This window comes from Silene latifolia, chromosome 9 (genome assembly GCF_048544455.1).
Source record: "Silene latifolia isolate original U9 population chromosome 9, ASM4854445v1, whole genome shotgun sequence".
Taxonomy (NCBI): Eukaryota; Viridiplantae; Streptophyta; class Magnoliopsida; order Caryophyllales; family Caryophyllaceae; genus Silene; species Silene latifolia.
The window spans coordinates 55,859,003-55,883,215 of NC_133534.1; the positions used below are offsets into that span (position 1 = coordinate 55,859,003).

The window sequence follows — 24,213 nt, forward strand, 5'->3', positions numbered from 1 at the left end:
TTCAGGCCTTGAAATGCATTCTAAAATTCAAGTCCGAGTCAAATATTCATGTCCTTCCAAAGCTTAGCTTTCGGGGTCGAGATTTGGTTCATTTTCTGCTCATTTCCGCAATTATCTGCAATACTACATAAAAATACGAGAGTAGACAGAAATAGGGGAAATAGTAGAATAAACTACATATAATAGACATAAAATGCGTGGAAATAAAGATGTAAAACATCATATTATAGACACGCATCAAACTTTCCCAAACCAAACCTTTGCTTGTCCCCAAGCAAACTAAATGCAAAACTAAATCTAGATAGAAAGGAGCAAAACATGGACAAACTGAAAATCGTCTACTTAAACCAATTTAATGCATATGAATCAACTACTAATAGCTCAATGTCACGCAAACGAATTTATGCATATTTCGAAAAGATGTTGAACGTTTGACCTTGCAAGACTTTCAAGATTGGACTCTCCCGGGTCAGTCTTCTCTCCACAAAGCAAAAGGTAAGCAATTTATATGTAAGAGAGAAAGAGACAAAAGTCGCTCACCTAGACTCAACCAACATGATCATGCATGCAATATAGTATGATAAGTAATTCTAGCTACCGTGCACATACATTCCAACCATTCAGGGTCCATCACATGCCGAATACTTGCAAAGATTTGGATAAGTGAGGCTATGGGTAAGAAGAGGCAAAACAATATGGGAATGAGAGGGAAATAGCCAAGCTAGCATCCTATCAAACCGAATAAAACATCCACTTCTAACTCAATGAAATAAGCTCAAATGCCTTAATGAATATGGCATACAAATCACTAATCCAAACTCAATACTCCTCATAAAATATAAAGCAAACATAGGAGTAAACTTTTTTTTTCTTTTTCTTTGCCGTTTCTTTTTCTTTTGTTTTCTTTTGTTCCGTTTTTTTTCGGCAGTCACTATTTTTTTCAATTTTTTCATTTTTCTTTTTCTTTTTCTCCTTCATTCATTACCAACTTCATAGAGTGGAAATCGAGCCAAAATTGATACAATACAAAGAATACCACTAAAACTACCAAACTAGCTCAGCAAGTGGTAGGCTTAGTTTATGGATTGTAGCTAAAGGGTCAACTGGAAATTTTTGGCTAATGTGAAGCTAATGAGTAAAATGAATAAAAGGGATTTTCGCAAGCATTCTCCAAACATGCAATACCAACCACTAACCCGAATGTATGCAGGCAAAAAGAAATTAAATGTCATACTTGTACAAATTAATATTACACGATATGCAGGGAGTAACTACTCACAATCCTAAATGAAACTGGTCATGAATGACACCAGTTTATAAAGCTCTAATTCCTTAGAAAGTTTTGTAGTTTGCCAAAATTTCAAGTCAAGTCTAATTGTTCAACAAATTTTGAAACGAAATTCGAGATATTGCAAAAACTTTTCCTAAAAGATGTGATAAAATGCAAGGCTTAAGCAAATGACAACTATCAGTAATGAATACTCCAATCTGACTCAACCTAATATGCAAAATTAAACGTGAAATTTTTCAAATTTTTCAAATTTTTTTTTTGATTTTTGTATATATAAAAGAAATGAAATAAACAATGCAAGACAAAAACTAAACGTGAATGCAAAACAGAATGAATGCAACGCAAAACCCTTCCCCAAACCAAATCACACAATGTCCCCATTGTGCTCAGCAGCAAATCACCAGCAGTCACAACAAAATAGGGAGGAATAAAAGCAACAACAAAAGAAAGGGAAACTTGTTAGGTTCATATACCTATTATTAGACTCCTCTAATAGTGAACTAATTAACTTGTTAATTATTTGTTCTTTAGATCTAGTGCATGCATAACAAAATGAAAGATTTATAAGAAAAACAATGTTCCTTACATTGTTATATGGTTCGAAATATATGGGCACAAGTAAGGTCACCTTCCTTCACTTGTTCTTGAGCTTATAATGATGGATGATCCTCCTAAGACTCCAAGTATAGAAGCCACTCCAATAAATTGCACCCAAGATTAATCCCAAAAATTCCTACTAATATTAACTAGATATATAGTAGAAATATTTCCTTAATAATACTAATATTCTTGCATTACTACCTCTAGTAATATATGATGAGTGTATTAGTATTTATAGAGAGTTTTATGCAATTGCATGTGAGGGAAAAATAAGAGGAAAAACAAGCAAAAGCATTAACCAAATTTTGAGCAACAAATGCTCTCTTTATAAGACCAAAACCGGTGGCCTCATGCATGGTAGGAATCTTTTTGTTTTGTTTTACTCACTTGTAAAGTCTATGTAGAGTGTAGGGAGCAATGGTGTAAGAAGTAGTATGAAAAGCCTTATGTGATATGTCACTATCACACAATAACCAACATCAACATAAGACAAAAGAGCATCTTGTGTGCTCTTATGTTGGCCGAAATATTGGTCTTTTTAAGGACCATTTTTGCCTTTTGTCATTTGTCCCACAAATGCTTATAAGTCATATGTTTAACTATCTTACATATTTAATTATTAAAATAATCATTTAACACTTAAATATTAAACCTAATAATATAATATACACTCCACTTTTTGAGTAGTATACTACCATTATATCATCATATAATGGGTCCCATAATTACTAGTTAGTTAAAATTACAACTTCTTGTAACTTTAAATAACTAATTACCTTTACCTCAAAACTTATATAATACCTCAACAAATTTAGTAATAAAACACTTAATTACTAAATTTTAATCTTATTTAATCACATTAAAATAAGACGCAAAATTGCACTCCCACAATTAAGGAATTAATTTATTCGTATCGCATACAATTAATTAAATATCTTTTTGGGCCTCATCCTATAGGTGTGACCTAAAGGGATCAACTGACCACCACCGTCACACGACGTAATGTCAAACTCTAGTTAGCCAATCATTACCGATTAATGACGGTCGTCATTGATCGTATAAAGAATCATCCCTCACGTATTCTTAATTTGAGATTTAATTATGATATTTAAATCATGTGATCGCACTATTGTTGAGGACACATTTCCCAACAATCTCCCACTTGTCCTCGACAAGTGTGCGTCACCAATTCTCTTGTCCTATTACAATCTCCCACTCAATGCAAGGTGTCTTGCAGGTCGTACTTACATTTGATCATATCTTGAGTGGTTTTCTCGATCCGGAGATTAACGTCTCGACCGGAATTATCTATCATAGATATCTTCCGAGCGTGGCCACGCATTTCCAGTTAACTACTCCTCGAGTGGCCTTGAGATTTCAAACAACCCTGACAAGGGGTGGACAATTCCTATCGCCCTATTCCCTTCGTTCAGCCACAGTCCATCATAACCCAAAATATACCCAGTTTGACCTCATTTACGAAATCGTAGAGTATAAATCAAAGTTAATCAGAAGTTGTGCCAACTTGGGCGAATAGTCTCTAGTCAAAAGAATTGACTCATAAGAATACTATAGTAGCTCTTGCCACGACCAGGCTTTATGAATTACCAGAACTCTATAAGCGGTCACTGCCCGACAGATTGTCTCATACAGTCTGCCTATGTGATCGACTAGTCATCCCATATGACTCTATGGCACTTGAACTTGCCATCAATCGCATCACACTCTAGTCACTTGGAGACGTCACCTCATATAAGTAACTAGGGGCGAATACCATGTCAATCCAGTTCACTTTAATGGGGTTCAATTTGTCTCTACAACCCATTCGGATACGACAAGGCAACGGGTGAGTTTAATGAAACTCAAACGATAAATGTGATTATTACATATGAATAGTCAATACTCTATTACTACTTCATATTCTATAATCTTTAGTGTATTATAAACACTAGTTTAAATGTAATACAAGCTTGGCTAGTAGATATACCCGATATCCATATATTCCAACTTTATTAATTGCAATTTCCTTCCATTCAATGTCATCTCTTATGACATGAATTTATCCAGGTATATGTCTAGACTACTTACTAGACATGGGCTCTTTAACTTGAAAGATGCTCCCACTGTTATCATATAACTTGTGATAAAGTCATTTGTTGAGGGATTCACCCTTAATCCCTACGTTGACCATTTTATCACAATTTACTTAGATTCCTTTTGTAGTATTTGCAATGCGCGAAATTAAAACACCTTTCTTAGTCTCTTTCTCCTTTGTCAATAAGACATCATAGGATTTCAACAAATCCGTTTTGGTTTGGAAACTAAAGTTTGTGTATCCCATCAACACCTAACTTAGTTTATCATCCAAACATGTGAACGACTCCTTCCCTAATTCTTCTCAAGAATCTCAAGGATGTTCTTTAAGGCTCTCACAAACCATATCATGGGAATTATCTTGTTATTGACTTATTATGCCCTAGGCATATTTTTCATCACAGCACATGCGTCTGTTGGCATACATAATCGTTCTAATGGCGGAAACATTAGCAATCGATTTCATGTAATCAATAACTTAATGGGTTCAGTGAACGACTATGATTCCATCATAGTAATTCCACTTTCATCATCATGAATAAGCCATTCAACCTTGTTGATGTTACAACAGATACGAAAGATCTTATCCTCATAAGACTCTCAACTCTATGCCAATATACTCTCACATAGATTCGGTAATCTAACATATATTGCACCCTTCCCTAGTCTCCCAATCACTCTTGCCAGAAGAGAGCATTGATACATTATTCTCAATAATTAATATGTCATCAACATATAAGACATGGAAAAACAATTCTAGCTCCCACTTAACTTCATGTATATCATGATTCTTCAATCATGTGAATGAAACAATTCACTATAATCACATGAACGAAAAGTTTAATCCTTTAATGCTAGCTTAAGACCAACTTGTGATCACTTAAGATAGCTATGCATAATATGTTAGGATTCTTAGATCTTCATCTAAGATTTTGTGTTTCAAACACTTCCTTCTCTAAATTCCCATTTTAGAAAAGCGAATTTAATTTGCCATTTATCATGACAATGAAATGCGGCAATTCCTAACACAATTTATCTTGATCAACATCTTCATGTAAATATTTTGCATTTGTGTACTCTAAAGCTCTATTTACCTTTAAAGAGACCCTCACTTTAAAGTAAATCTACTCATGAGCAACAATTTTCGGATTGTAATGCTTCGGCTCGTATGTAACAAGGTCATGATACTATCACTTTCACAAAGTAATATTATAACAATAAGACATGTGCGATAAACTCCCACTGAACTATGCTCTCATACTATCTTCATAGACAATAGTTCAATACCAACTCCCACTCTATAATTCCATTACTTTCACAAAGTAATATTTCAACTATAAGAGATGTTTGTGACGATACAATCTTCTCCCACTCTATCTCTCATAAATACATCTAAATTCTTGAGAGATAGCTTTGTGAGTTACAAACATATATATTTAACGGAGTATTAGGAGTTTATCTAGACTATGTATTAGCTTTCAAAAGGCCATCCCTTTCATGGCAGTTTGATTCATGTAATATGACAGTCTTATCCATGTCATATGGTTTAATAGACTCTCTATTCTAGGTATCTCATGGTTGACCATCCGTTTAGAATTACTTGTCCGTATTGGATTGCAAATTCCCAAAATTGAGTTCAACAACTCAAACCGACTCATATTAGTTTGATCTTACGGGTAGTGACGCTAGGTCATAATCCATCTTTAATAAATCAAATTTATTACTTAGATCTTTGCCACTACGATTGGGTCGTAATGCTTAGAACTTTATTCAATTGGTTCTCTACGTCATTTTAGAAAGTTCTCAAATCTCTCAAATGCTTCACCTTTTATTAGATTAAGTAAATATACCCTTATCTACTTGAATCATAGGTAAAAGTGACGAAGTAGTCATAAATTCTCCTTGCGGTGATGTTCATTAGACACATACATCGGCATGTATTAGTCTCAACAAATCACTTGCTTGTGTCCCTTTACCACTAAAAGAAGTACAAATTTTATTGCAAAGGAGATTAGATTCGCATATTCCATATGATTGAAAATCAAATGGTCCAATAATACTAGTCGACACTAGCATTTAATGCGTTTCTCATTTACGTAACCTAATTGAAAAATCAAATGTACAAATCATTTGGATTACTAAATATGAGTCTTTTGGATCGTATTATATAGATATCTTTACATGAGTTGGAACTGTCTAAAACTTGTTTATCATAAAGATAAGTGACATGGCTCACATCCACGTCTATAATAAAATACAACAATTGTCTTTGAGGACAAAATATAGATCATTTCATGTCTCACATGGAAATAATGTTTTAGACTAGGTGGGAACATAATGTAAATCATAACTCAAAGCTATCAGCAAAAACAAGTATATAAATTTCTTTTGAAGTGGCGGCTACCCGAGCTCCATTTCATTGTCAGAGATTCATATCACTCTTGTTTAGCTTTTCCACATTTCCAAGTCCCACTTGGAGTTACAAGCCCAACTTTGATATGTTCTAAATACTTGGGGCAATTTATGCTTCCTTTGGCCCATGACATTAAAATAATGATATTCATGGTAGGATTGAATACCCATCTTGGTTTTGTGGTAGTCTCACTATCAACTTCCAATTCACAATCGGATTTGGGTTTCTATACCTTTCTTTGCTTTTCCTTTATTAATATCAATACTCCTTTTATTTGCAAGGACACTCTTGCTAGAACTCCCACTTAATTTGATATTTCTCCTTGTTTCATCAAACAAAGATATCTTGGAATTTGTGAGATTTCCCTCATATAAACCTCTTACCTGAGAGGTAGGCATGAGTACGAGGTGTAGAAGTAGTAAAAAGACAAAGATTCCCATCTTCACCAATGCTAAAGCGTAGTACTCTAATCGGGTCGTTGATATACGAGAAGCATTTTTCATAGAATGATTGGAGCCAAGAATTAATGGTGATCGGTGTATGATTATTAGATGATATTGGAGTTGTCATTGCAATTGATAAAACAAATTTGACTACAAAATAGGAAATGAAGGAATTAATTATCATCTATCATTTTAATAATACTCGTAAATTTAACTACAAGCATTGCATTTATATAGTGACCTCCACCCAACTACATAAATGATTCCGAGATCCAAATTCATATTAACTCGGGCACGGTGAGCCGATTCATCCCTTATTAATATAACTTGGTGGATTAACCTTTTAATCGATTCTACTTTTAGAACTCTCGGTCGATAAAAATTACTCTAATTCTCATCTTTAGCCCGGAACACATGCGACTACGGTCAACAATACTTCCGTTGAGCTCAATCCAAATTTCGATGTAATAACATTTTATTACCCCACTTCGCCAACGTAACAAGGTTTGTATTACGGTGAAGCCGGATTAACTCCCTCATGAAATTGGTACTTCATGGGTTTCTACTATTTGGTAAGGCTTTATCTCAATTATTATATGTGAGAGGTCTTGTCAATTTATTATCTATCACGTTTTAAGTGAACTAAAGCGGTGAACTACGATAATTATAATTGACACGGTCGATGACTCGATTAGATATGCATGTGTTGTTATGGCGATTTGGCAATGCATGCAACATATTAAAAGAAATGCAAAGCAATAAATAAAATTCCTAGTATGGCCTTCCTAAAATAGAAAATCAAATAATCTATTACATATTCGGAAACCAACTCCTTTGGTCCCTTGAATCTTCAAGTGGCACGCCTCCCAAGACATCGTCTTTGTCGGATCACCTTTCCGAATGGCACCGTCTTTGAGGATGCTCCATAATTACAAATAATAATAAAAAATACAAAGCTATTCCTATTATACATTTGTAAAATGGAAAAACTAATAAATAAAAAATAAAATAAAAGTGATACGAGATCACATTAAATTACAACCGAATCAATATACCCTTTCATTACGGGTAATATCGATTAAAACTAAGGCCATACTAAGATAAAATTACATAATTCAAAATTATATAAATTAAAACATTCAACAATTGAAATATGCAGCATTATAATATGTATCTATCATGCCAAATGATGTGCCAAATCGCCCTATTTAACTTATGTCGTACATATAACCCGGTTTTATGGAAATACGTGATAATAACCTTTTAAAATCACTAATTAACACTTAAATCACATCTAAGCTCAAGTTAATTATCCTAACACATTTTAGGACTCAAAAATTAGTCATCACTAAATTTTTGACAATAATTCAACTTGATTTAATTTTATGCTCATTTTTGACCTTAAAAACACAATATTTATGAAATAAATCCAAATTAAATCATAAAAGTTTCAAAATTTGAATTTTAAATTTTTGAACATTCTGGAATAAATCCATGACACTCAAAATGTCAAAAATCATGATTAAAATTTTCGAATTATTTTTGAGAAAATATAGTTGCATTTTTATCGTTTTTATCTCATAAAATGTATAAAGTATACGAAAATTAAACCAATAATTTTTACAACTTTATATCTGATTAGTGGGATATTAATGCAACTTAAAATAATTTTCTCAAGCCATGCAATACGTTTTAGCTAATTTTTGCTAAAATAGTCACTATTTATGCCATTTTTACTCAAAAATCCATAAATCATGCTAAAGAAGATCTCTTAATCTAGAAATTTACATACACTCTTTAACTATTGCATGTGACATCATATTAAAAGATCATGGCTTAATTCGAAATTTAACTATTTTTAACCATTTTACCTCTTTTAATCCATTTTTATCTCATAAAAATCATAAATCATGCAATATTAATCAAATTAACACGTCCTTTTACACACAACTTGTAAAATATGCATGTGAGGTCATATAAATTTTCCAAGGTCAGAAACGAAGTTTAACTATTTTTAGCATTTTAATTCCCATTTTAGTCATAAAAATGTAATAAAATGACCAAAAATCCTTAAAATGAGCAATAAATTTCCATAAATCATAAAAATGACCTAAAAACATTTTAGGACCAGAATATATAACATGCATGGTTATTTCGTGGCTTATACTTATAAATCACAAATTTTTAAGTTTTATATGTTAACCTTTTAACTCGGAAAAACAATAACCGATTATGCATGCAACATCCTTATGCTCTGATACCACTTGTTAGGTTCATATACCTATTATTAGACTCCTCTAATAGTGAACTAATTAACTTGTTAATTATTTGTTCTTTAGATCTAGTGCATGCATAACAAAATGAAAGATTTATAAGAAAAACAATGTTCCTTACATTGTTATATGGTTCGAAATATATGGGCACAAGTAAGGTCACCTTCCTTCACTTGTTCTTGAGCTTATAATGATGGATGATCCTCCTAAGACTCCAAGTATAGAAGCCACTCCAATAAATTGCACCCAAGATTAATCCCAAAAATTCCTACTAATATTAACTAGATATATAGTAGAAATATTTCCTTAATAATACTAATATTCTTGCATTACTACCTCTAGTAATATATGATGAGTGTATTAGTATTTATAGAGAGTTTTATGCAATTGCATGTGAGGGAAAAATAAGAGGAAAAACAAGCAAAAGCATTAACCAAATTTTGAGCAACAAATGCTCTCTTTATAAGACCAAAACCGGTGGCCTCATGCATGGTAGGAATCTTTTTGTTTTGTTTTACTCACTTGTAAAGTCTATGTAGAGTGTAGGGAGCAATGGTGTAAGAAGTATAGTATGAAAAGCCTTATGTGATATGTCACTATCACACAATAACCAACATCAACATAAGACAAAAGAGCATCTTGTGTGCTCTTATGTTGGCCGAAATATTGGTCTTTTTATGGACCATTTTTGCCTTTTGTCATTTGTCCCACAAATGCTTATAAGTCATATGTTTAACTATCTTACATATTTAATTATTAAAATAATCATTTAACACTTAAATATTACACCTAATAATATAATATACACTCCACTTTTTGAGTAGTATACTACCATTATATCATCATATAATGGGTCCCATAATTACTAGTTAGTTAAAATTACAACTTCTTGTAACTTTAAATAACTAATTACCTTTACCTCAAAACTTATATAATACCTCAACAAATTTAGTAATAAAACACTTAATTACTAAATTTTAATCTTATTTAATCACATTAAAATAAGACGCAAAATTGCACTCCCACAATTAAGGAATTAATTTATTCGTATCGCATACAATTAATTAAATATCTTTTTGGGCCTCATCCTATAGGTGTGACCTAAAGGGATCAACTGACCACCACCGTCACACGACAGTAATGTCAAACTCTAGTTAGCCAATCATTACCGATTAATGACGGTCAGTCGACTGTATAAAGAATCATCCCTCACGTATTCTTAATTTGAGATTTAATTATGATATTTAAATCATGTGATCGCACTATTGTTGAGGACACATTTCCCAACAAAACTAACAAAGAAGGATAGGAAACTCACAAAAAACGACCTCCCCAAACCAGCCAAAAACAGGGGAGGTCACAAGCATCTAATCTCCACCGTCGTACTCAGAACCACTATCCTCTCCGGACCCCGAGTCGCTCTCTTCCTCCTCCGCCTCAGCAGCAGCGGCAGTAGTAGTAGTAGTAGTAGTAGGAGGTCTCCTGGCAGGCTGAGGGTAACCGCCCACCGGGGGGACAAAGAAGGACGGGTGAGTCCAGGCACCTCGTGGGAGCATCCCCCCACGAGCTTACTCCTCGTAGACGGGGTACAGGGCTAGGGCAGTGTCTAGTCGGTGCTGATCAAAGCTCTTGCACAAGTCACTCAACACACGTGACATCCCCCTTTGGTCTATGACCGGAGGGATAACCAAAGGTGTAGGGGGGCGGAAAGTGTGCGGGTAACCCGTGGGAGCAGGAGTAGAAGAGGAGGAGGCTCGTGAAAATGAGGCATGAGCCCGCCTCGAGGTGCTAGCAGTAGCGGTGCCCGCCCCAATAGGGAGCCTGTAGCTGGGCAAGGGCGGGCGAGCTGCCCCCTGGACAGTGGTAAGGGGCAGGATAGGAAGGAGGCCAAGGACAGGGATGGGGCCGCAGATGAAAGAGTCAATCTTCCATCGACTCCGACTATCAACCCATTTCACAGACCTCGCGTAGGCAAGATCCATGAAGCGTAGGTCAGGGTCAATAGGGGCCTCCTCTCGAGGGAAAAGTAGAACTAGACGGTTGGCGATACGCGTCACCAACCCGCCACAAGCAATAGTGGCCAAAGTGCCCTCACTTATGGTCTGAAAGTGAGCGGCAGTCAAAAAAGCGATGTTATAGATACGGGCTACCCGACTTTCAAGGTTCAGATAGCCCGCCAAGATAGACACTTCAATGTTATTCACATTATTTGACTCCTTAGGGCCGAAAATGGTATTACCTATTAGCCGTAGAAAATAACGAAAAGGCGGCAAGTGGACGGAAGTGCCCGTCCTCCTAGGCCCGTTCCAGTCACTAATACATGACCACATGACTCGGTGAACATCAGACGTTTCTGAGGTGTTACCCTCGAAATAAAGACCCAAAAATCCAGCAAAGTCGGCTAATGTCAGGGAGTAGTTGACATTGAATAGCCGAAAAGAAATGCAAGGGCTACTCCTGTTGGCTTCAAAAGAAGCCTGGTCAAAAGCATAAGACGAGAAAAACTCAAGGGTCAAAATGTAATAAGTGAACTCAGCCATGTCCACAAGACCCGTCATTCCTGTCCCATTTAGCAGGGACACAACAGACTCAAAACAGCCTAATTTCTCTAAAGTAGGTTTGTGAAGAAATCGGGTGGCTGTTACTTTCATTTTCGCGGCAAAAAGAGCGAACTTAGCACGCTGAGTTGAAGAAGAAAAAGTAACCTGCGGATAGTCAGGTAGACTATCCGTGGTGTCCTCAATCATGAGCGGCGGACCCCGCGGACGTTTGGCAGCTCCCTGGCTGGACTGCCCTTCGTACATTTGCTGCTTTCCTTTTGTCATCTTTGCTACCTGCAAACAATCAAATTAGCAACAAGCCTCCCCTAACCTTTAGCATTAACAAGTTATGAAACCCTAACTAAAATTCAGAAATTGAAACCGAAATTAGGGTTTCCAAAATTTGGGGGAAATTGATTTAAGCATCCTACAATTGCTAATATGACTTGAAAATCAAAGGAATAAGATAGCGAAGGTAATTAAAGCATAAAAATCGAAAGACAATGGCCTGAAATTGATTTTCCCCAATTCGATTTTTCGGTCTCAATGTAGCAATGCTCGAAATTTGGGGATGAAAGTTCAGTGAAAATTGAATATAAAGGATGGAAATAAGATTAGAGACATACCTTTGACGAGAACTTGAAGATTTAAGCAAGAAAAATCGAGATTAAGGGAGATTGCAGGAAAAATCGCAAGAGAGGGGAAGAAATAGGGTTTTCTTCTGAGTTTTTATTTTATGAATATGAATGAATGAATGAAGAATGAAGTAAACTTCCCTATTAACTTGCGTGCTGAATTCGCGTGGTGGTCGATCGACCACTTGACTCGGTCGATCGACCAGTCTTCCTTATACAGCTCCTCTGCCTTTTCGCGTAGTGGTCGATCGACTACTCTACCCAGTCGATCGACCAATATCCCTGAGAAACAGCTTCTGCCTCTTTATTTCTTAGTCGATCGACTGATGAACTTGGTCGATCGACTGCAAGCACTGGCAACAAATCCCTTTTTTACGTTAAAATTGCTTTGCCAACATAATTTCCCATCTTTCTTTCACAAACATTCAGTAAATCACCTTACGCACTTTGCATAAAATAAATTCCTGCAAAAATTCTCAAAGGCGCACATTTTTCAAACCAAGGAATTGCTTATTAAAAGGAAATAACTAAAGCTCCTAATGCAAACAAATGAAATAAAACCATTAAGATCCTAATTACAAAAATTTACAAGCCGGGTTGCCTCTCGGTTAGCGTTGGTTTAAGAGGTCCCGCACGACCTTTTTACCTCAGTTTGCAGCTTCTAAAATTGGGTCAAAGTATAGTACTTCGACCTGCCCAATGAAATCGTCTGCACCGTGATAATGTTTCACATATTGGCCATTAACTTTGAATCTTTCTCCAGCAGAGGTCTCCAGTTCAACTGATCCGAATTTTGTAACTGCTATGACCGTATAGGGGCCAGTCCACCTGGATTTCAGCTTACCAGGAAATAAACGGATATGAACGTTAAAAAGAAGTACCTTATCGCCAATATGTAACTCGCGCTTGATGATTCTCTTGTCGTGCCAGCGCTTTGTTTTCTCTTTGTAGATCCTAGCATTATCATAGGCCAACAGCCTAAATTCCTCCAGCTCATTCAACTGTGTCATGCGTTTCTCACGAGAGAGGTTAGGATCCAAATTCAAATCAAATATAGCCCACCAAGACTTACGCTCCAACTCAACAGGTAAATGACATGTCTTACCATAATTCAATCGGTATGGTGACATCCCGATTGGCGTCTTAAACGCGGTTCTATAAGCCCATAAGACATCATCCAACTTAAGACTCCAATCTTTCCGTGATTTAGAAACAACTTTAGCTAAGACTTCTTTCAATTCTCTGTTAGAAATCTCAACCTGACCACTAATTTGGGGATGATACCCCAAACCTCTACGATGTTGGACACCGAATTCAGTCAATAAAGCACTAAGTTGTTTCTCTTTAAAATGCATTCTCCCATCGCTAATGACAACCCTAGGGACACCAAAACGAGGGAAAATAATCTTTTTAAACAGTTTAATCACGGCCTTTGCGTCGCAATGGGGAGTAGCGATAGCTTCTACCCATTTGGACACATAATCTACAGCTACGAGGATATATTTATTACCTTGACTGCTCGGAAAAGGTCCTTGATAGTCAGTGCCCCAGACATCGAAAATCTCAACCTCAAGAATGCCTACCTGTGGCATCTCATGTCTCTTGGAAATATTCCCCGATCTTTGACAAGCGTCGCACTCATCAACAAAATTGCGTCTATCTGCATGCAAAGTTGGCCAATAGAAACCAGATTGGAGTACCTTTGCCACAGTCCGGGACGGACCATGGTGACCACCATAGGCAGAAGAGTGGCAAGCTTCTAGGATATCCTTCACCTCCCATTGAGGCACGCATCTCCGGATAAGACCGTCTGCGCATTCTTTGAAAACATAAGGATCATCCCAAAAGTATTGTCTAGCATCATAAGCGAACCGCTTCTTCTGCTGCCATGAAAGCTCGGGTGGTATCCTACCTGTCACAGCAAAGTTAGCAAAATCAGCAAACCACGGAGGTGGATAAGACCCTGAAGTAGTAACAGCTAACAGACTCTCATCAGGAAAAGAATCATTAATAGGTAACGAATCTTCCCTTTCTGTCAGCTGTAGACAAGATAAATGGTCAGCCACCACATTCTCTGCTCCTTTCTTATCTCTGATCTCCAAATCAAACTCCTGCAAAAGGAGTATCCACCTCAAAAGCCTCGGCTTCGCATCCTTCTTAAGAAAGAGAGTCTTTAACGCTGCATGATCAGTGTAAACAACAACCTTAGAACCTAACAAATAAGACCGAAATTTGTCTAAGGCAAAAACTACAGCTAAAAACTCCTTCTCAGTGGTATAATAATTGACTTGAGCCTCATCCAGAGTTCGGCACGCATAGTATATGGGATTCAAAACTTTGTTCTTCCATTTGTCCCAAAACCGCACCGATCGCATAATCGCCGGCATCACACATAATCTCAAATGGGAGATCCCAATCAGGCGGCTGAATGATCGGTGCAGAAACTAGAGCCTCCTTTAACCTGTTAAAAGCTAAAAGGCACTCATCAGTAAACTCAAAGACAGCATCCTTAAGGAGCAATTGTGTAAGTGGTTTAGCAATTTTTGAAAAATCCTTAATGAAACGCCGATAGAAACCGGCGTGACCAAGGAAAACATTCACGGGAGGAGGCAATTGCTCAATCACCTGTTGCTTTGTCAACATGTATACCCTTATCAGAAATCAGATGCCCTAACACAACTCCTTCATTGACCATAAACTGACATTTTTCCCAGTTTAAAACAAGATTAACATCAGTACAACGCTCCATGACTTTGTCAAGATTAGCTAAACAACGATCAAAGTCATTACCATAAACTGAGAAATCATCCATAAATACCTCCATAATGTTCTCTATATAATCAGAAAAAATCCCCATCATGCACCTCTGAAAGGTAGCTGGGGCGTTACACAATCCGAAGGGCATCCTGCGGTACGCAAAAACGCCCTGTGGACAGGTAAAAGTGGTCTTACTCTGATCATCCGGATGAATAGGGATCTGAAAGAACCCTGAATATCCGTCTAGAAAACATAAAAATTTGTTAGAAGCAAGTGTTTCAGTCATTTGGTCAACAAAAGGGAGGGGGAAGTGGTCTTTCTTGGTGGCGGCATTCAACTGTCTATAATCAATGCACATCCGCCACCCTGTCACTACTTGTGTTGGTATTAATTCATTTTTCTCATTTTTAACAACGGTAGTCCCTCCTTTCTTCGAAACTACCTGAACTGGGCTAACCCACTTGGAGTTGCCAACTGTATAAATAATACCTGCATCGAGTAGTTTCATTACCTCAGCCATAACAACTTCCTGCATCTTCGGGTTCAACTTGCGTTGACCCTGTCTGTAAGGCTTGTGGCCTTCCTCCAGCTCTATCCTGTGCATGCAAATATCAGAGCTGATGCCCTTAATATCATCCAAAGAGTAACCTAAAGCTTTCCTATTTTTCTTAAGCACACACATCAAAGCAGACAGCTGGTCATCATTAAGCTTAGCACTAACAATAGCTGGGTACTACTCTGTATCATCTAGAAAAACATACTTAAGATTAGGGGGAAGTGGCTTACGCTCAGGCACCTTTACCTCTACAACACAGACAGAATCAGCTTCAATGGTATAGCAAGTGTTTACCAAATTCTCGTTGGCCAGGCTCAAGAGCATCTCATCTTCTTCCTCTGTGAGCTCGTAGCTTTCCATTGAGGCTACCAAAGCACCTGGCTCCTCAGCATTTTCCACTGTATTACCTGCACACTCATCTAGACTGGTTAAATCAGCTAAGGGATCGTTGGCTAAGGATTTCCTCCAATTATAATTAACAGCCCTCTCAACAATATCAATGGAATAACACGTGTCATCATCAGCAGGTTCAGTAGCCTTACGAGCAAGACTAAACTCAATGGTGTCATCCCCTACCTCTAAGGTAATGATTACCCGTTTGACATCTATTATAGCTCCAGCTGTATGTAAAAATGGTCTACCTAAAATAATAGGTATCTGACTGTCCTCTGCAATGTCCAAAGCAACGAAATCGACAGGAATAAAAAAACTTACCCACTCGAACGGGTACATCCTCTAAGACTCCTAAAGGTCTCAGAGTCGATCTATTTGCCATCTGAAGGGTAATATCGGTCACCTTAAGTCTACCAATATTTAGCCTTTCGCAAACAGAGTATGGTATGACACTGACACTGGCCCCTAAATCACAAAGGGCCTTTCCAATTTCGTGGTTACCAATAGTGCAGGGAATTGAAAAACTACCCGGGTCCTTTAATTTAGGTGGTATATTAATTTGCGAAAGAGCATTGCATTCTTCCACGAAAGCAACATTACCATCATCATGAAAATTTCTCTTACGATTCAAAATGTCTTTCATAAATTTAGCGTAAGAGGGTACCTGGGTAATTAGGTCAGTGAAAGGAATTGTTACCTCGAGATTCTTGACCATTTCCAAAAACTTACCAAATTTGCGCTTCAGCTTAGTATTCTTTAAACGCTCCGGATACGGGACTGCAACACTGGCCGTAGGATCAGTAACCTTCGGCTTCCGTAAGTTTAAAACCTCCGTCAAATCATCAATAAGTGTAGAATCATGCAAACTAGTTGACGGATTTGCGTCCCTTTGACCGAGAACCGATCGATCGACCATTGGACTCGGTCGATCGACCACTCTGGCTGGGCGTGAACAGTTCCTGGACAGAGACTTCTTCGTCAGGAGTCTCAGTCGATCGACTAGTAGTGTTGGTCGATCGACTGCTAATGCTTGGTGTGAACAGTTCCTGGACAGAGACTGCCTCGTCAAAAACTTCAGTCGATCGACTGATGGTGTTGGTCGATCGACCACTTGTGCTGGGTATGAATAGTTTCTGGTCAGAAACTTTTTCATCTGACAACCCGGTCGATCGACTGGTAGTGTTGGTCGATCGACCACTAGTACTGGCAATTGAGTTCGTTTTCGCACCAGAAATTAAATTCTTCTTTTCATCCTTTCTCGAGTCTTCTCTTGGCTTATCAGGACCATCATAAGAAAAGCCACTTCGGAGATTAATGGCATTGATCGTTTCAATTGGCCCTTTACATTTGCTTGAAGAATTGGCGACTTGCTTAGCCTCTATGTTCTCCAACTGCTTCACAAAATTCTTTGTGGACTCAATCCCGGCTGCTTCTATTTTCGCCACTTGAGCCAAAAGAGTTCGAACCATTTCTCTCAATTCCGCGGTCCCATCTGAATTATGGACAGGAATTTCAACTCTTTTCTTGGAAGTTTCAGAGGCCTCGAGCTTCTCGAGACGGGCGGTAATAGAAGTAATGAGTGTCACAACGGCACTCATTTCATCACTTTGCTTTCGTTATTTTCCACGTGAACTCCCAAACTCAGCTCTATGGACTTCCATCTCCTCAATAGTGTTCCAACCTTTATTCTGACCGGTATTGTTTTGGAACCTACCATTCGCAGCGGCATCCAGGATGACCTTGTGATCATCATATAAAGCATTATAGAATAAGTTTCAAAGATACCACTGCTGGAAACCATGGTGAGGGACAGCTCGGACCAAACTTTTGAAACGTCCCCATGCTTCACAAAAGCCCTCATCAGCTCCTTGCTGGAAATTTGTAATTTTACTTCTCAAGGCATCAGTCTTTGAAAGTGGGAAGTACTTCTTGTAGAAGGCTAATGCTAGAGATATCCAATCTGTGACTCCAGCTGCTACCCTATCAAGGTAGCGGTACCAATCTCGCGCTGAATCCTTCAAGGAGTATAAGAACATCACCCCCTTTACTTCATCCTGAGTCACCCCAGCCGGTATAGGTATGGAACATCAGTAGTCTGTGAAAATTTCCATATGCTTCAAAGGGTCCTCATCCGGTAGACCAGCAAACTGATTTCGCTCCACTAAATCGATATAAGAGGAACGAGATTCGAAGTTACCGGTAGTAGGGGTAGGTAACACATGCCCCTTTGGAAGGTGGTGCTCTTTTGGCTGAAGATTGTCACATATCATAGCCATATTCGCAAAACTGAGAGTACTCAAGCCTTCCTCTCAAAAACCTGTCTTCTAACTGTGCAAAAGCAAAACTAGAAGCAAGGGTAAGCAACGGCCTCAAGGAACCAAAGTTCCTTGAGACAAGAAAAATAAACTAAAAATAAAGCAAAAAGAATTACACCGTCTCCCCGGCAACGGCGCCAAAATTTGATACCGTCGTTTTGTATCAAAATTTAATTTATAATTCCAAACTAAAACTATAGCTAGTGATAGTAAGGGTCGAACGACAGAGAGAGAAGGTCAATTCTATTTGCTAATTCCAGTCTATAAAAAGTAACAATTGAGTGGGGTATTTGAAATTGTTTGATTCTAAAAACTAATTGACAAAATAAGAGAATTCGCAAATAAGATAAAAGAGAGATTAGGAACTTCGGTTCACCATGGCTAAGGCCGGGTCAAAAAGATAATAGACGTCTTGTAAAACGGTCTCGAGGAACATGAGCAAGTCCTTCGATCAATGCTCAATAACCTTACGGTCTTCTAATTCCCAAGGATTTCTCAAAGCTTTCGCTCATAGGAAATTCCAAACCCAATGAAAACCTAACATACTAATCTTTCAATCTAGCAAGACAGGTTTATCAAAAGGTAATAAAATCGATACGGAAGAATTTATACTAACAAAACAACCATAATTTATGCCATGGCTCACCTCGTTCCCAATCAATAAAATTAGCTATGCATAATTAAAACTATAACAATTGCATAATTGACAACAAAGAATAAGTTTGACATGATTGAATCGAATTAAAGACAAAAGACAAGAACTAAATTGCTGAAATTAAATCGGTAACCGAAGGATTGAAATAACAAGAAATTCAAGAAGAAGTAAATTGCATAAAGCTTACTAATTAAAAGATGAACAAAGCAATTGAATTCGGAATTCGTCGTCCCTCTTTCTTGCCTCCAAAACTAGATCTCAAAACTGAGTACTTCAATAATGAAAAAGCATAACCTAAATTGTTCTGCGTTCTATTGATAAAAAGATGCCAAAAGTTAATTACCATTGGGCTTTTAAAAGTCTAACACGAAAAACCAATAACAGCTGCGGAACCTGGTCAATCGACTGAGCAGGTTAGTCGATCGACCAGTCAGTACAATGCAGTAGCTCCTGCTCAAATCCCACGGTCGATCGACTGAGCAGGTTGGTCGATCGACCAGCTACACTGTGTATAAACACCTTCTTCTCTTCAAAACACCCTCCACTCCAATGCACGCATCCCAAGGTGAGTGAGTCCGAACTCCCTTCTTCCAAGCTTCCCTGAAGTTGCCTCCGGAGGACGATTTAGGCTTGATTTAGCTCACTTCCACTCATTCCTACAATAAATCATAGAAAATGCAAAGTAAACCGTTTCGGAAGAAATAGTAGCTTTAAGCTAACGAAAATGTATGGAAATACGTGCCAAAACTGCAATTAAAGTGTATAGAATATGCACGTATCAGTTCTCCTTCCAAAATCCTGCTTAGATAGGACCTGAAAGACCTATAAAAACAAAACTAAAGGAAAAAGATGATAACTGCCTCAAGGAATAAATCCCTTGAGGCTAAAGACAGACTAAAATAAAAACAACTAAAACTAGCGCTGCCTCCCTGGCAACGGCGCCAAAATTTGATACCCGTCGTAAGGTGTCAAAAATAATATTTATAATTCCAACTACAACTATAGATAACGGTAGCAGGGTCGAACCACAGAGAGGCGGATGTAATTTATAGTTGTCTTAATTTTAGTCTTAAAGAAACGAATAAGTGAGGGGTTTGATTTGGTCTATAACTAACTAATAGCAATAAAAATAAAAGCTACAACTAAAGCAATTAAATAAAAGGTGTAATCAATAATAAAAAAGGATGCTAAGACGATCGGTTCACTGTAGCTACGACGACGCAAGTCCTAGGTAAGTCTGAAATAGTCACGTAAGATGGGAAAATAAGAGGTCCTCTCAGTCCAACTTAACAAGTAGCACCGTTCAGCCTAAGCTACTAGTCCCTAGGTCTCACTAATACTAGCTCACGCCCTGAAAAGTGATTCCTAATGCCTAAATTTTACTTATCTTACGATCTTAGTATAATTTAGTCGTTCAATTGGTAGTCTATTGCCCTCCCCTCTCTTTCGATCTATTGGGTCGGTTAATTCCTAAGTATTTAACAAATAGCCTCTCGGTCTTTTACTAAAAATTGCAATTAAATCAATTGAACAGTGCTGATTCTTACGTGATGCAGTCGATCGACTAGCTAGGCCAGTCGATCGACCAGGTTCTCAGTCGATCGACCAAACCCCAAAACAGGTCTACCTATTCTACGTCGTCTACACCACAGATCCCCTCACATCTTAGCACAGGGTGATTAGCTACGCATATTAATATTGACAACAACAACGAAATTGAAATAAACGATATGGGAGAACATAATTTGAATGATTGAAGCAATAAAACGCAATAAAGAGGCTAGGGTTGCGGGATTCTAAACTAGCAATTCTAATTCTAATAAGCAAATAGGAGCGAAACTGAAATTAAGCAGGAAATTACCGAAACAGAAGGCAAGAATAAATCCGGAAGCAAGAACTTTATTGAGAAATTAATGTACCGAAGCTAAACTAATATGTGAGATCTAAACTAAGAATGAACGGAACTAGGTGATGATGAATCCTAATACAGAGAGAAAGTGTTACGTTATATAGCAAAACAACGTAACACTTCCTAAACCTAATTACACAAATGGGCTCAAGCTAAATCTCGTCTTTAAATTCTCGTCAGACTCGTGGAGTGGTCGATCGACCACTTGGACCAGTCGATCGACCAAGAGCGCTGTACAGAATTGCATTCTGACGATTCCTGCTGCGCGCACCGATCTTAAAACAGCTGCCATTTCTTTGTTACTTGGTCAAATCAGGCGTTCTATGCGGCGTTGGAAATCTAAGAGGATAAGCTTTCACCTCCAATTAGAATCACTCGATTATCTGCTCTAGAACTCGAGATATAGCCATCTGAAGCAGCCTACAATGTCGAGAAGCATTCTGACGGTCTATAGACCATGTAGGTCAGTCTATAGACCACTGTAGCTGGCAATCCGCTTCTAAAACCCACGCAAATACATCTTTCAGGCCTTGAAATGCGCACTAAGTTCGCTTCCCGAGTCTTTACTCTATGTAAAATGCAATGCTAAGTACTTAGGGACGGATTCGGCTCGATTTCCGCTGGATTCTTCACATTTCTGCAATATTACATAAAAAGGCGGAAGTCGACGAAAAGGGACAAATAGTAGAATAAACTACTAATAATAGACATAAAATACGTGGAAATAAAGATGTAAAACATCATATTATAGACACGCATCAATACCAATCCAAACAAAATGTGTAACGAGGGTGCCCTAACCTCGTGCTCGAAAGTGATGAAAGCTCTTTGACGAAATAGAAATGTGTAACGTCAACAGTATGCTTGACTCTATCGGGATTCGAAACGCGGGGATGAGAAAAACTCACGCCGACGAGACGAGCCAATTGGTCGAAAAGTGTTAGGTTATGGGCCCGGACAAGGAACCCGACCGTGACCGTAATATCAATTAATGCATTCCAACCAAGACCTCGTTCGAGTTTCACCATCTAGAGATCACAAAGACGTAAGTGTCCTTGTTATCCCCAGCAGAGTCGCCAATCTGTGAACATGGGCCACGTCTCGGTCTGTGGATTTAGGGGTCCACCTACCGGTCCGTAGTCACGGGCCACCTGCACGCCAGGCCAATCTGTGGACATGCAGCGGTCTATTGAAAGCCACGCTCGGCGGCGTAAAAATGCTTTCGACCGGATCGTTTTAGATCGGTCAGTTTCGTCTCGGTAAGGGTCTCGAAACGATTAGAGATGTTCGGAGTCGCCACCAAGCATTTGTGGGATGCTTGGAACCCGTTCGAAATCCACTTTATACCTCGTTCAAATTGAAGCACAAAGCAGTGTTTGACATAGGTACTAAAGATAAGGAAATCGTCCCTCTTTACCATCCTATCTCTAGAATGACTCTCGTACGCCCTGGATAAGGTCGTCCACTATCCAAAGTTTCTGAGTAAGAGGTGAAGGTACGTATTGGGAAGCCCTTTAATCAGACACCCAATCCCGCCCGCGGTAGCGGCCTCTACTGATCGATCTTGGTTGGTTGAATGCAAAAGTTGATAAAACGGCTTAAATGCATGAATGCGCATCCAATAATTTAAATCTAACATGTGAGAGCTTTCTAATTCGGTTGATTTAATCCAAGTATCAAGTATAAGATGTCGAGTTGGATTAATGATTGATTTACATGCAAGACGAAAATTAAACATCCATTTACCGTATTAGGTTTAGGGTGCATAACGTGATCCATTTGTCTTGGTATTTTGCAAACATGATTTTGAACGAGTAAATAGTCATCTGATCCGTCCTGTATCCGGGCTAACCGGAGTCGGGATCGTCTTAGACTAATGTTGGAAGGGAACAGACCCTGTACCAGACGGCTATATGAGGCGCGAGCCAGCCGGCGGTGTAAGGGGCCTCTCCCTAGTTTTGAAAATGAGAAATGAAGGGCCTGTTTAGGCGCGGGCTAACTACGGTTATATGCCGTATTCTGACCATTTGAAAAATGTTATAAAACGTGTTGGAAAATGGGTGTTTGAACCCGGTTTGATTTGAAAAGGTCGTTTAGACCGCATTTGTTAATTTGAAGAACTAGACCCGAATAACCATCATTATTTTGATAATATTCGGTGTCGGGTTCGATTTGACAAACTTGACATGAATAGTTTTGAAAATAATTATGAACTAATTGTTTTAAGTTCATTTGAATGTAATTAGTCGATACTCATCATCGTACCCAGGTTGAAATCCGGCATGGTATATAGAACCAAGGATGACTTTGTGTCGCTGACTAATATGAAATGTAAAGAAATGAAATAAAAGGTTTTAAAATACCTTTTAAATGTTATTAACCAAATATTATCACCGAAACACGGATTTAACAGTCATGGTATGAGGAACCAAGGGTGAAAAATGTTTTATGGTTAAAACAAATAAGATGAAATAAAAAGGGTTTGAAAATATTTGAAATGGTAAAAACCGATTACAAATTTGAAAACGGATTAAAGGCAAATGACGAAAACAAACACGGTTGATCTCTGATCTGGACACGCCATTTAGGCGTGGGCTAGCCGGCGAACCAAGGGGCTTCTGTCTCAGGCTAAAAATCAGTTTTGGTTCGTTTATTCCATGTTTTGGTTCATGTTATGCACGTTTTAGCATGTTATAGTCATGAAAACAAATGAAAACATAATAAAAGAGGATTTTTACACTCTCATACTTACATGTTTGGTTATGGCGAGTGACCGACGTAAGTGTAACAACTCGTTTGGTCGGAAAAAACTCAGTTTAAAACCGTTTTGGTAAGTAAAAAGAGTGTTTTAAGTTTAGTGACGGTGTAGTGGTCGAAGTGGTCGGTCAAGTGATTTAATGCACGATGACGGTACCAAACAATGTGTAAGGCTTGTATTTACAATCGGTAGGTCGTAAACACGCGTCGGATTGTGACTTAATAAGTCGAGTCGAGAATTTTAAAGGAGAAAAGAGGGGGCGGACACTCGCGTAACTCTCAAATGGGGGTCATTTGAGGGGTATTTATAGGGAAATGAATGGTTGTGTGAGTTTTGAGCGACTTTGCCACTTGGGCTGCTTAAAGAGGCGCGAGCCACGCCGCGGTTCTTCGAGTTGTCTTGTCACTTTCACAACAAACGCAATCATGATTTGTTCTATCCTAGGTTTTGTAGTCACATGTTTGGTACTTGACCATTCATGAATCCGGAAAAACTTAAGGTAGAAGGTTTGAAATGCTTTGTTTTTGGTGGTTGACTCGGTTTGACTCGTTGTTGGAGTCGGGATTTGAATTTTTGAGTCG

At 38.1% G+C, this 24,213-nt stretch overlaps 1 non-coding gene across 1 annotated transcript; it reads left to right on the plus strand.

Annotated features, from left to right (window-relative positions):
- The first annotated feature begins 17,789 nt into the window (after nucleotides 1-17,789).
- Nucleotides 17,790-17,898, plus strand: LOC141603408 (small nucleolar RNA R71). Its single transcript, XR_012525287.1, has one exon. It is a non-coding gene; the product is annotated as a small nucleolar RNA R71 (small nucleolar RNA).
- Nucleotides 17,899-24,213: the final 6,315 nt, after the last annotated feature.